Here is a 12,730-nt window from a genome sequence, read left to right as displayed (position 1 = left end):
TGAATGACAAAGATATGGACCGGACATGCCTATCAATGCACTATCATGAAAAATGATCTTTAACGTCTAAGTGAGACCTTGACCTTTGAGCTACGGACCTGGGTCTTGCGTGTGACACGTCGTCTTACTGTGGTACACATTCATGCCAAGTTATTTGAAAATCCATCCATCGATGACAAAGATATGGACCGGACACGCCCATCAATGCACTATCCTTTAACGTCTAAGTGTGACCTTGACCTTTGAATTACGGACCTGGGTCTTGCACACTGCACGTCGTCTTACTGTGGTACACATTCATGCCAAGTTATTTGAAAATCCATCCATCGATGACAAAGATATGGACCGGACACGCCCATCAATGCACTATCCTTTAACGTCTAAGTGTGACCTTGACCTTTGAGCTACGGACCTGGGTCTTGCGCACTGCACGTCGTCTTACTGTGGTACACGTTCATGCCAAGTTATTTGAAAATCCATCCATCGATGACAAAGATATGGACCGGACACGCCCATCAATGCACTATCCTTTAACGTCTAAGTGTGACCTTGACCTTTGAGCTACGGACCTGGGTCTTGCGCACTGCACGTCGTCTTACTGTGGTACACATTCATGCCAAGTTATTTGAAAATCCATCCATCGATGACAAAGATATGGACCGGTCACGAAAATTGCGGACGGACCGACAGACCGACAGACAGACAGACGGTTCAAAAACTATATGCCTCCCTTCGGGGGCATAAAAAATTGCACGACGAAAGACTTATAATACACCTTGCATAAACATTTGTTATACTATTATCAAATGTATGAAATATGACCTACCTGCAAGTATACCATTGTCTCCATTATATAATCTACTATTTGGCATCTAGAATCGAATACAAAAACCGTTTTAGGAACTCCAAAATTGTGTCCGTCGTTGCTTGCAGAAATATTGTTTATGGACATGAAGCCTTGAGTAGTTTCATTTTCCACAATCGGAAGGTCTGTTGGCAGACAACAAAGTCCGGTAAATATATCACCGAATCGACCTTGTTGTTTAAGCTGAAACATATCTCGTCTTCCATCAAAATGTATCTGAAAATTTAATTTGTGAAAAATTAAACTGGTTTGTACAATTACAGGTACCACGTTGTTTGTAAAGGATAAAGCATATTCTTTCTGTTAGCGTCATCGTTAAGTTGATCCATTTAGTACAACATGAAAACGATTAGAGAATACATTTGTAAAATCATTAAGTTGATCTCATCAAATTTTGCCATACATTAAAACATTTAAACAAGTAGAAAATACAATTTTACAGAGTAATATTCATAAGAATGCATCGCAATGTTGCAAAATAATAGCGGACATTCTGTCCTGTACGCCCCTATAGGGACCAGATAAAGAGCACAAATGACAAGCTTAAACGTTCACATTAGTCTACCAATTTCTTAGTTATATAATACTCACTCTGGTAACAGTAAAGCCACAAACAAATCCATCAACAAGATGTTCTGTTCTCATCATAAAACAGGTACAACTTTCATCGTAAGCCTTATCACATTCTCCACCACCATGTATATCCAAAATTTCAGGTGGTATTCGTACATCTAAGCCACAATCTGATCCATGATAAAAGTTCTGGCAGTTACACTCTCCTTGAAATAAAGGAATAATGCATGTACTGATGTATATGTTTAAGTTGTATGTGCTTTATCCACTTATCCATCGACATTACATGTATAGGTAAGGTTATCATGTTATTGGCTTGTCCTGAACAATTTGTCGGGCACATGTTTCATAAAAAGCTGTACAACATTTAAATATGTTGCTCTACAGGAAATAGATCGATACAAATCTCAATCTACTTATGCTCCTTAAATTTGATAAATTTCACCACGCAAATGTGAAATAATTCAATATATTAACATTTAAATTTACTTACTGTTTCTTATCTTGAAAACGAAATCTAATTGAGCAAAGGTTTACTATGTAAAACCTTATGTGCAAAAGAGAGCACTTTGTTCTACCTTTATCAGTGCAAACACCACGGCTACTGCAGTTATTTCTGCAGGTCTGTCGAAGAAAAGTCTCTATGACAGCGGTATTGTTAGCAGCGAACGCAGTATCCAATTCGATATTATTCTTAACGATGTTATTGATGGCGTCAACGTGTGCCTGAGCCCAAGACGTGTCGTTCCCTACCTATTAAAGAAAATAAATTATTAATTCTACAAAAGGTAATAGGTAAGGATAGGTTTCTCGGAAGCACAGAGTACCACAAACACAGCCCCAGAATCACGTATTAGCAAAGTAGGCCCACAACATAAAGAATCTGTAACGGAAAAATACTACAGACGGATGGCTTCAAAAATCCAACAAGTATATTCTAATTTTATGCAAAATATAGATAGAGGGGGACGAAGGTATGGGTAGAAAAGGGGTTGTGGGAGGGGTTAGGGAAAGTAGAACAAGGATAAATATACAAAAGGGAATGCTACATTCCTTAAAACGAACATCTGCAAACAAGTTGAAAATGGAATAAAACAGCAAACTCCGGTTTCACTCGAATCGTTCGTGATACGTTTACCAACCCTCACGATCCGTAGTAACTATTTTTTAAGCGAACTAAGTTTTAAACTAAACTTGATTTATTCTATTAGCTAATCAATTAGAAATATAACATCTCGTCGGTTTCATTAATAATTTACTTCCTGTTTGCACAGACAATTCCTCACTCACTGGCAACCAAGCAACTGAATTAATGGTAATTGAATATACATTTGTTTACATTATACTCATTGCATATTTGATAAAAAAGCGAAATGAAAGAGGGTAACTCTATGTTATTCCATGATCAGTGAACAACATAAAATACTTAGTTACGAAATTAGAATATTCCTGTTTCATGTTCTTCTCTATCTTTTGAGAACATTCGATAATTTTGTACGTGAATATAAAACACCATGAAGTTTCAGCATATATCAAGTAAATATACTAGCGGAAAACAGAAACTGTGCATGGTATAATTGCTATAACTTAGGAGGTATATAAGAAATCGCAAAAAAATTTCAACAGGGTTTTTACTCTGACCTTTATTTAAACACCAGCTCAGATGATATGGTTATTGCATCAGTAAATGACCGAAGGGATACACAGTTACTGGTAAAGTTTCAAGCTTTAATTTATAAAATTGAGCGATACATGAACATTTTACACATGCACAGTTTCTTTTTTCCGGCTAGTATATGACAGGAAACTTTAAGTACATACCGATACATCAAATTGCGCACTGTCGAACTACTTCCTCAGGATCTTCGTTTCCCAATCTCAGGTCAAAAACAAGGACCCGAAGTTGTATAGGACTCATTGCATATTCGTATAGCTTCATCTGACCGTTACATCTGTGTCACCTTTAAAAAGACATTTTATAAACCGGCTTTTTGCAGAAAGTTATGATATTTTTTCTTTTTTGCTTATTTGTCATGTTTGAGATTTCCTGGACCATCCGTCCGTCAACAATCATACCATTAATAATTATATTGTAAGCCAAATTTCGTAAATCATCTTTATGAAGATATTGATATTGGGTTAAGTTAAAAAAAGTTATAAAACTTCTGATGAAAATATTTATATGAGTATAAGATCTTTGAAATTTAATGGCAATTTGTATCTTGTAAAATAAAATTTGAAACATAATTGCTTTTTTCAACAAATGTATCATTTTTGTCAACATGATATTATATTTCACAGATGAAAATTCCTTAACTCTTTCATTATAATCATATAGGATAAATATATAATTTGTGATTCTAGTAACGTTGAAAAGCGTAAATTTTTTTGACAATTCTCAATCACACTCAACGTTGTATCTTTTTGGTCTCGAATTGGAATGTCTTTGACAATCAAACTATATTTACCGTCTGTGAAATATTTTCAGTTTCTTGTAGCATGTCAAATATTCTTCTATTTCGTTGTCGTTTTCTGCTGTATTCTCTATTTTAGATTGTGTTATAGAAGAAGGATCATGGCACGTTCTTGATTGACTGACGTTACATTTCTATTGTATGGTTCCAAGCAGGAGCAAGTTATTCCATTACGGCTTGTCCATCTTTCTAAGGATCTATGTCGATTTTTGAATAAATTCATGTGGTACGGCAACCTGAAAATAAAACCATTCTATTTACAAATACCTCCAATATCTGTTGATTAAAGCAAACTGAATTACAGATAGACTTACATCGGTGGACGCGAAGTTTAGCCTTGCATTAATTCCAAAAGATATAGTAGTAATATTTGAAAAAAAGAAACGACGGTAAGTTTCATTTTTTCTGAACGAAACATGTGCGTGTGAGCAATTATTTCTGGATACGAACATATCTGATACGATGACAATGGTTTCGTTTCAAGTTTTTATCGTATTCAACATTTCTTTTGCAGAGAAGATATCCCATAAAGCTACAAAATCAATGCGGAAATATGATCACTTGCAATGGTTTGTATATAACTATTCTCTAGTGTGCATGAAAATCATCATTAAAGTAATCCTAAAGTAGACTTTCAAAAAATACATATAAATGATTTCATGATTTCATATAAACAGTACTGTTGGATTAATTCTTCTATGTTTGAAAATGGAAACGTAACATTACATAAATAATATCACTCAAAACGTTTTAAAAGTATATAGTTTAAAAGCTTACCTCCAGCTTTCTGAAAACTTATAGTCTAGATTGTTGCTTGATATACCTCCATCACTGCGTAGAAAATCATTTGACATATCTCCATCGAAATAGCCACATAAACCCTGGACATATTCAAGATCCTTCGCAGTCATAATGATATCGACGTTCATTGTGCTTTCGTAATATCCATCGAAAAGTTTAACTTCTATTATTGTTCCAACTGGCGTAATAATCTGTAGAAAGGAATGAATATTTAAAGAACATTTTTTTGTTAGTTATAAAACGAAAATGTCAAATACATATTTATGGTACAGTTTTCGTTATTCGTTTCTAGTCGAAAGATCTGGTGAACAGTCCTTCGGGTTACCCCGTATACATGTTGTTGAAGATAACTACATTTTATACACTGAATGTGGAGGCAAAATCATATTAAATTTATTTTCGTTTGTATTTGTTTCATTTATATTAATTACGAAACTTAGAAAATATATAAACCTTATATATATCCGATCTAACAGGAATAACATCGATAATACCGCCGTCGCCACTTTTAACAAAGCCCATGTAGTTAAAACGACCGCAACGGTGTATCATATATACATCTGCTCCAGCACGAACCGCTATACCACACGTACATACAGCGCGTCCTCTGTTACATGATATTGTAGCTTCTTGAACCTTAAAAAAATGAAAATAGTCTTCCAAAGGATCTTTTTTACAGATTTTATTGCTTAGTTACAAATTTTGCAATAGGATGTATTACTGTAGCGTCTGTGTTGTAACAATGTTTATTTATAAAAAATTCATTGCGAAAATAGGTGCAATAAGTCACAGGCAAAATCATGCCCATTCTCATTTTCATTAAAATACTATGTTTACCCATGCATTCAAATCTGTAAGCTTTCCTATAGCTCAGTTTATTAAACTCGGTACATGTAATAAATTTTGAAATTGTATTCTTCAGTAAAACAATTGTGCATCAGTCTTAACTAACAGTGTCTAACTATTAGTCTCACTATAAATTACACAGTAACGAACGTATTTGCTTAACAAATCTATGTAATACAAATGAAAAATATGATTGTCTAACCTCTATATCATAAAACGTGTTGTGATATAACATGTAGTCACCAACTCTTTGTTGTTCATAATAACTGGAAAAAAAATGTTTTAGAGATATAGCACTGTTATTTGAATCTGGAAAAAATACTTTTACTGTCATGTTTTCTTGATAGCATTCTTGAAATCTGAGAAAAGATCAACAGCAACAACGTTTATAACAATTCATCACCCATGTCTACACAATGAACAGGTACATTTAAGTACATAAACAAGGTATAACTAAAATAAACAAAAAGAGCGAACAGACAGACAAAGGAACAGTGTGGCACCTATCAGGGACGGTGGTTAAATCAAAACAGAGGTGTTCAAGCAAGTCAGCGCATGTACTCAATGCCTTTACATCAGACATGATATCAGTCCAATCGAAATTTAGGTACTCAGTGTCGATAAAACTAAGTTTAAAGCACATTTCATATGCTTATGGTGTATTTAGACCTAAGAATTTCAGTCATATTTTGCACAGAATTTATTTTGTTATCACATTTAGTTTGACTTGCTTTAATTTTCAACCTTTTCAATTTATTTTATAATGTCAGTTGCTAAGTTAATAGAAGCGCACCTGTACATTAGACATATTTAATCACGAGAACCACAGCAATGTCCTATGTAAGCATGTGTAAAACGTTGAGTTGAAATATGGGTAGTCTAAAGAAATGCGAGGGTTTATTTTAACACCAATGGTATAAAATACGTACACTCCGTCAGCAGTTTTCATATGTGGATCGATGTGGGAGTAACATAGCTTGTTACGATAGGAAATGAAATTTTCGACGTGAACCTGAAATTATATATTTTTGATATCTTGTAATTCTTAAGGAAAGAAAGAACATATTTGACATACATTAGCTTTCGTAATGCAATACAAATGAATGTAGTTATTTTCAACTAAAGAGATAGTAATGTATGGGCTTTGTTTTACTTTACCGTTATACACATTTGACGAAAACAATAGATACTATTGGTTTTTGCTTCTACCTACCGAGATGTTATCTAGTCTAAAACCCTGCCAAATGGAATGATCCACATTGTCACTTAACTGAAGCCGTAAGCGGAATTCTGTCTCGTCATTGTAATTGTGATCGACAGTAGATAATTGAAATCTATAAATCTTCTCTCCGTTCCACGTTTCATTCACTTGAAATGTCTAAGGGAAAATATACGTAGGGTGAAAATGTGTTTTCTTTGCATGTAGGTTTTTCTGTACATGTAGTTTTTATTTCAACATTGATATTTTTATGAGCTGACTTTACAACAGCTTAACATACCCACACTTAGACATGAATGTTAAGAGTATATTAATAACAAATTATAAACGAGAGTTGATCCTTGGTCCTTGGTAGCATACGCACAATGAACAAATTCAAAAAACTTACAAATTCAATGAGCATGATGAGAAAATGATTTATTTCGACTCCGTAAATTTGCGAAGAAATCTTTTAATAAATTTAAATATTAACTAATCCGTTTCTGTAAATTGTATCGACAAAACGAAATAATCAATCAATTTAATTCTCAATGATATTGTCTATGCAAATTGTGTTGAAATTATTTGGTTAGTTTAATTCTCGGTCATACCTGTATTTCATGGAAGCATTTGCTTTTGTCGTCAGCGGCTACAACATTGATACCGACATCACAAGGATCGAGACTTCCCCAAGGGTCGAATAGTGCTATAGTTGTTACACACACTTCTGTTCTGTTCTCTGAGTAAATGCAGCCAATCGGAACGGTTTGTTTTATTTCCAAATATCCAAGTCCGCTTTTACTCACTTCAGTGACCTCGTTATTGATCTAAAAAACGAAAGGAATATTTGATATGTTTAGCACTTCAAAACTTATTAACAAAATTAAACTGGTTAGACAATTAACGACTTTTTTGATGGATGACTATCATGAAGAAATAAAAATCGGATGACTGTATTCTCACATAACTTTCAAAGTACATTTGTGTGTTAAAGTAAATATATAATGAAGAATAAACAGATAGCAAACTAGAACGGATTTGAAACAAAGGATTTATTACTGTATAACAAACTATTGCATTTTCTAAATTTAAAATTGTTTGTTTGTAATTTGTAATCATCTTCATAAATCACATAACTAGACATTACAATATAAAGTTAAAAATCAAAAGCTAAAGATATATAATTGTTTTTATAAGTTACGAACCTCGAATCCGGCATAAAAAGACGAGCTAAAAACTTGTTCTGATTTTCCATTTGACTGTGTATTCACCGTCTCATTCGGCATTATCGTGCCAGTCTCATTAAAAAATCCGTCTGTACTTCCATTTGATAGTTCCGTTATATTTACAGCTTCTACTCCGCATAAAATCTGAAAGAGGGAATGAAAAACTCAGTTGATGTACATTTTCTACGTCACTGAGGTCGTTTAATGCCGAATAAAATCACTAAACATATACCTTTCGTTCAAACCCGTTTATATCATAACAACTTTCACATCTCTCACTTAAGCTGATGTCTGCCATTAAACTAGGCGACGTTTAACTGTACCTGTTTTGACGTTTTTTCAGTCAATTGAATGAAGAATTTTAATGTATATGAAAACTGATTTAGTTTAAATGTCAGGATTTCTGTTAGAACAATTTCCCTAATGGTCACTTGTTCGTCCAACCGTTTGGAATAGTTTTCCATTCATACATCTGTTTTTTCATTCAGGTCCTATTATTACATTTTTGATAAATCGAATCTAGAAAAAAGATCCTTTGAAAGCATAGAATGTAACAAAGCAAAATAATAGCAGACTCGGTTTGACTGACACTGCTCATGAATAATTATTAATTGTATAATAGCTTACATTTAATCCAAGTTTATGGTTTTCCATTTCCTCTTCTTTAAGGATAAAATTTTCAGATATGTTTGAAGGACCCATCGTTTTGAATAATTCATCATCAATATACCTGTAAAATGTTATCTTTTTAAAGACTGCTGTCAATCATTTAACACTGCTTTAATTCTAATGATTTCTGTTTGTTTCTATTTTGCCTTTATGGCCATACAGCTAATTTGTTCTATAAAGTTCTTGAAATGTAATACATAAAATTGTTTAAGTCGGGGGCGTGTGTTTGCATAATGTATATTTACACTAAATAAAATGTACTTTTCATAATTATTCAAATGTTAAACGCTTACCATGTAACTATGTAGAAATATTGGCTTAACATACTGAAATCACATCGGAACTGAAGATGAGGTGTGTACGTGATAATAGTATCTGTTGTGTTACCCTGTTCATTCTCTGTCTCTGTGAACTTGAGTTCAGGGACAATTTCTAAATGAATATTAATACAAAACTATTTCTTACATTTTATTATCAAGCCCCACGAAGAGTGCTTAAGATATGACGTGATAGCGTTTTTTACTTTGTGTGTATGTAATTATAATGATATTCTTACAACATCGTTAAAATTAAATTCAGTCGATTATAACAATAACATGAGAAATAAGACAAATAAACATTAACATGCACATTTGAATAAAGAGCTTCTTTCAGTTAATTTATTGAATTTCTTGTCAAGATATATATCAAGTGCGTAAGTATTTTATCATACTAGGCAGAAGGGGAGGCTCTGGACTCTCTGTTGATGTCACTGTAGGTGTAGTCGTACTTGGCACACTACTTTTTAGCGAGGAAAGACTTTTTGTTGTAACTGTGTCGGACGTTGTTTCTTTTGTACTGCTTGTGGTTACAGTTGCGGTCGGACAAACTTACAAGTAAGAATTAAAACATCAATGATTACAAAGACAGTTACAAATATTGTTGAAATACTCAGTTCTATGAAATTCCACCTATAAAATCAGTTGGGTACTGTATCTCAAAGTTAAGAATAATGATTTTTATGTGATTTGCAGAGTCGTTTGCGTTATTGTGAATTTTAAACATATACAGTTTAGCTCTTTTAAATTAATTTGTTTCAGTGCATTAATGTATGTACTTTTTCAGGACTGTGAAATGCTAAACTTAGCATACCGTTTAACCACTGGAATGGATTTTCTGATACGTTACAAACATTGCACGCGTTTTCAAGATCTGCATCACCATCAGGTATACAAATGTCACCAATGTAGCAAAATCCATCCTGAATAAACAACATACATGACATTAATGGTCATGTTGTAACAAACAATTACAATGTGTAAAATCTGAATATGTAAATGGCAGTATAGACCACCCACTATGTGATTAGTAACACTTACAATATACAATATACAATAATTAAATTTATGAATGATGTTAAAGAACACAATGTGCCTGAAGTTAAACAGAATAAACCATATGACAGAAGACTTACTTCAAACCTTACATAAACATATTTTAAATAGTCTATGAAATGTATAAAATTTGACTTACCTGCAAGTATACCCGTATTTCCAGTCCATAATCTATAATTTGGCATCTAGAATCAAATACAAAAACCATTTCAGGACCTCCAAAGTTGTAACCGTCGTTGCTTGCAGAAATATTGTTTATGGTCATGAACCCTTGTGTGATTTTATTTTCCACAATCGGAAGGTCTTTTGGCAGACAACAAACTCCGGTAAATATATCTTCAAATCTACCTGGTTGTTTAAGCTGAACCACATCGTGTCTTCCGTCAAAATGTATCTGATAATGTAATTAGTGTGAAATTTGAAGTGGTTTGTACATTGATATTTCATAGGTCCTACGTTGTTTGAGACTGCCAAAATATATACTATCTGCTTGCGGCATCATTAAGTTGATCTTATCAAGTAGAAAATACAATTTTACAGAGTAATATTCATAAGAATGCATCGCAATGTTGCAAAATAATAGCGGACATTCTGTCCTGTACGCCCCTATAGGGACCAGATAAAGAGCACAAATGACAAGCTTAAACGTTCACATTAGTCTACCAATTTCTTAGTTATATAATACTCACTCTGGTAACAGTAAAGCCACAAACAAATCCATCAACAAGATGTTCTGTTCTCATCACAAAACAGGTACAACTTTCATCGTAAGCCTTATCACATTCTCCACCACCATGTATATCCAAAATTTCAGGTGGTATTCGTACATCTAAGCCACAATCTGATCCATGATAAAAGTTCTGGCAGTTACACTCTCCTTGAAATAAAGGAATAATGCATGTACTGATGTATATGTTTAAGTTGTATGTGCTTTATCCACTTATCCATCGACATTACATGTATAGGTAAGGTTATCATGTCATTGGCTTGTCCTGAACAATTTGTCGGGCACATGTTTCATAAACAGCTGTACAACATTTAAATATGTTGCTCTACAGGAAATAGATCGATACAAATCTCAATCTACTTATGCTCCTTAAATTTGATAAATTTCACCACGCAAATGTGAAATAATTCAATATATTAACATTTAAATTTACTTACTGTTTCTTATCTTGAAAACGAAATCTAATTGAGCAAAGGTTTACTATGTAAAACCTTATGTGCAAAAGAGAGCACTTTGTTCTACCTTTATCAGTGCAAACACCACGGCTACTGCAGTTATTTCTGCAGGTCTGTCGAAGAAAAGTCTCTATGACAGCGGTATTGTTAGCAGCGAACGCAGTATCCAATTCGATATTATTCTTAACGATGTTATTGATGGCGTCAACGTGTGCCTGAGCCCAAGACGTGTCGTTCCCTACCTATTAAAGAAAATAAATTATTAATTCTACAAAAGGTAATAGGTAAGGATAGGTTTCTCGGAAGCACAGAGTACCACAAACACAGCCCCAGAGCCACGTATTAGCAAAGTAGGCCCACAACATAAAGAATCTGTAACGGAAAAATACTACAGACGGATGGCTTCAAAAATCCAACAAGTATATTCTAATTTTATGCAAAATATAGATAGAGGGGGACGAAGGGGTATGGGGTAGAAAAGGGGTTGTGGGAGGGGTTAGGGGAAAGTAGAACAAGGATGAATATACAAAAGGGAATGCTACATTCCTTAAAACGAACATCTGCAAACAAAGTTGAAAATGGAATAAAACAGCAAACTCGGTTTCACTGAATCTGTTCGTGAGACGTTTACCAACCCTCACGATCCGTAGTACTATTTTTTTAAGCTGAACTAAGTTTTAAACTAAACTTTGATTTATTCTATTAGCCTAATCAATTAGAAATATAAACATCTCGTCGGTTTCAATTAATATTTACTTCCTGTTTGCACAGACAATTCCCTCACTCACTGGCAACCAAGCAACTGAATTTAATGGTAATTGAATATACATTTGTTTACATCATACTCATTGCATATTTGATAAAAAAGCGAAATGAAAGAGGGTAACCCTATGTTATTCCATGATCAGTGAACAAACATAAAATACTTAGTTACGAAATTAGAATATTCCTGTTTCATGTTCTTCTCTATCTTTTGAGAACATTCGATATTTAGTACGTGATATAACACCATGAAGTTTCAGCATATATCAAGTAAATATACTAGCGGAAAACAGAAACTGTGCATGGGTATAATATGCTATAACTTAGGAGGTATATAAGAAATCGCAAAAAAAATTTCAACAGGGTTTTATCTGACCTTTATTTAACACCAGCTCAGATGATATGGTTATTGCATCAGCAAATGACCGAGAGGGATACACAGCTTACCTGTGTAAAGTTTCAAGCTTTAATTTATAAAATTGAGCGATACATGAACATTTTACACATGCACAGTTTCTTTTTTCCGCTAGTATATGTACAGGAAACCTTTAAGTACATACTGATACATCAAATGCGCACTGTCGAACTACTTCCTCAGGATCTTCGTTTACAATCTCGGGTCCAAAAACAAGGACCGCCGCAGAGTTGTATATGGACTCATTGCATATTCGTATAGCTTCATCTGTGACCGTTACATCTGTGTCAACCTTTAAAAAGATCATTTTTATAAGAACCGTGCTTTTTGCAGAAGTTTATGATAT

General features: G+C 33.7%; 1 long non-coding RNA gene across 1 annotated transcript; it reads right to left on the bottom strand.

The window, feature by feature from the left end:
• Positions 1 to 5,758: 5,758 nt before the first annotated feature.
• On the bottom strand, positions 5,759 to 6,920 carry LOC128551198 (uncharacterized). Its single transcript, XR_008368694.1, has 3 exons — positions 6,773 to 6,920; positions 6,489 to 6,571; positions 5,759 to 5,825 (listed from the first exon to the last, which is right to left on the bottom strand). It is a non-coding gene; the product is annotated as an uncharacterized LOC128551198 (long non-coding RNA).
• Between the last annotated feature and the right edge of the window lie 5,810 nt (positions 6,921 to 12,730).

Source organism: Mercenaria mercenaria, chromosome 19 (genome assembly GCF_021730395.1).
Source record: "Mercenaria mercenaria strain notata chromosome 19, MADL_Memer_1, whole genome shotgun sequence".
Lineage (NCBI taxonomy): Eukaryota > Metazoa > Mollusca > Bivalvia > Venerida > Veneridae > Mercenaria > Mercenaria mercenaria.
Note: the sequence above shows the minus strand (reverse complement) of the source record. Positions and strands in the feature narration are given on the sequence as shown.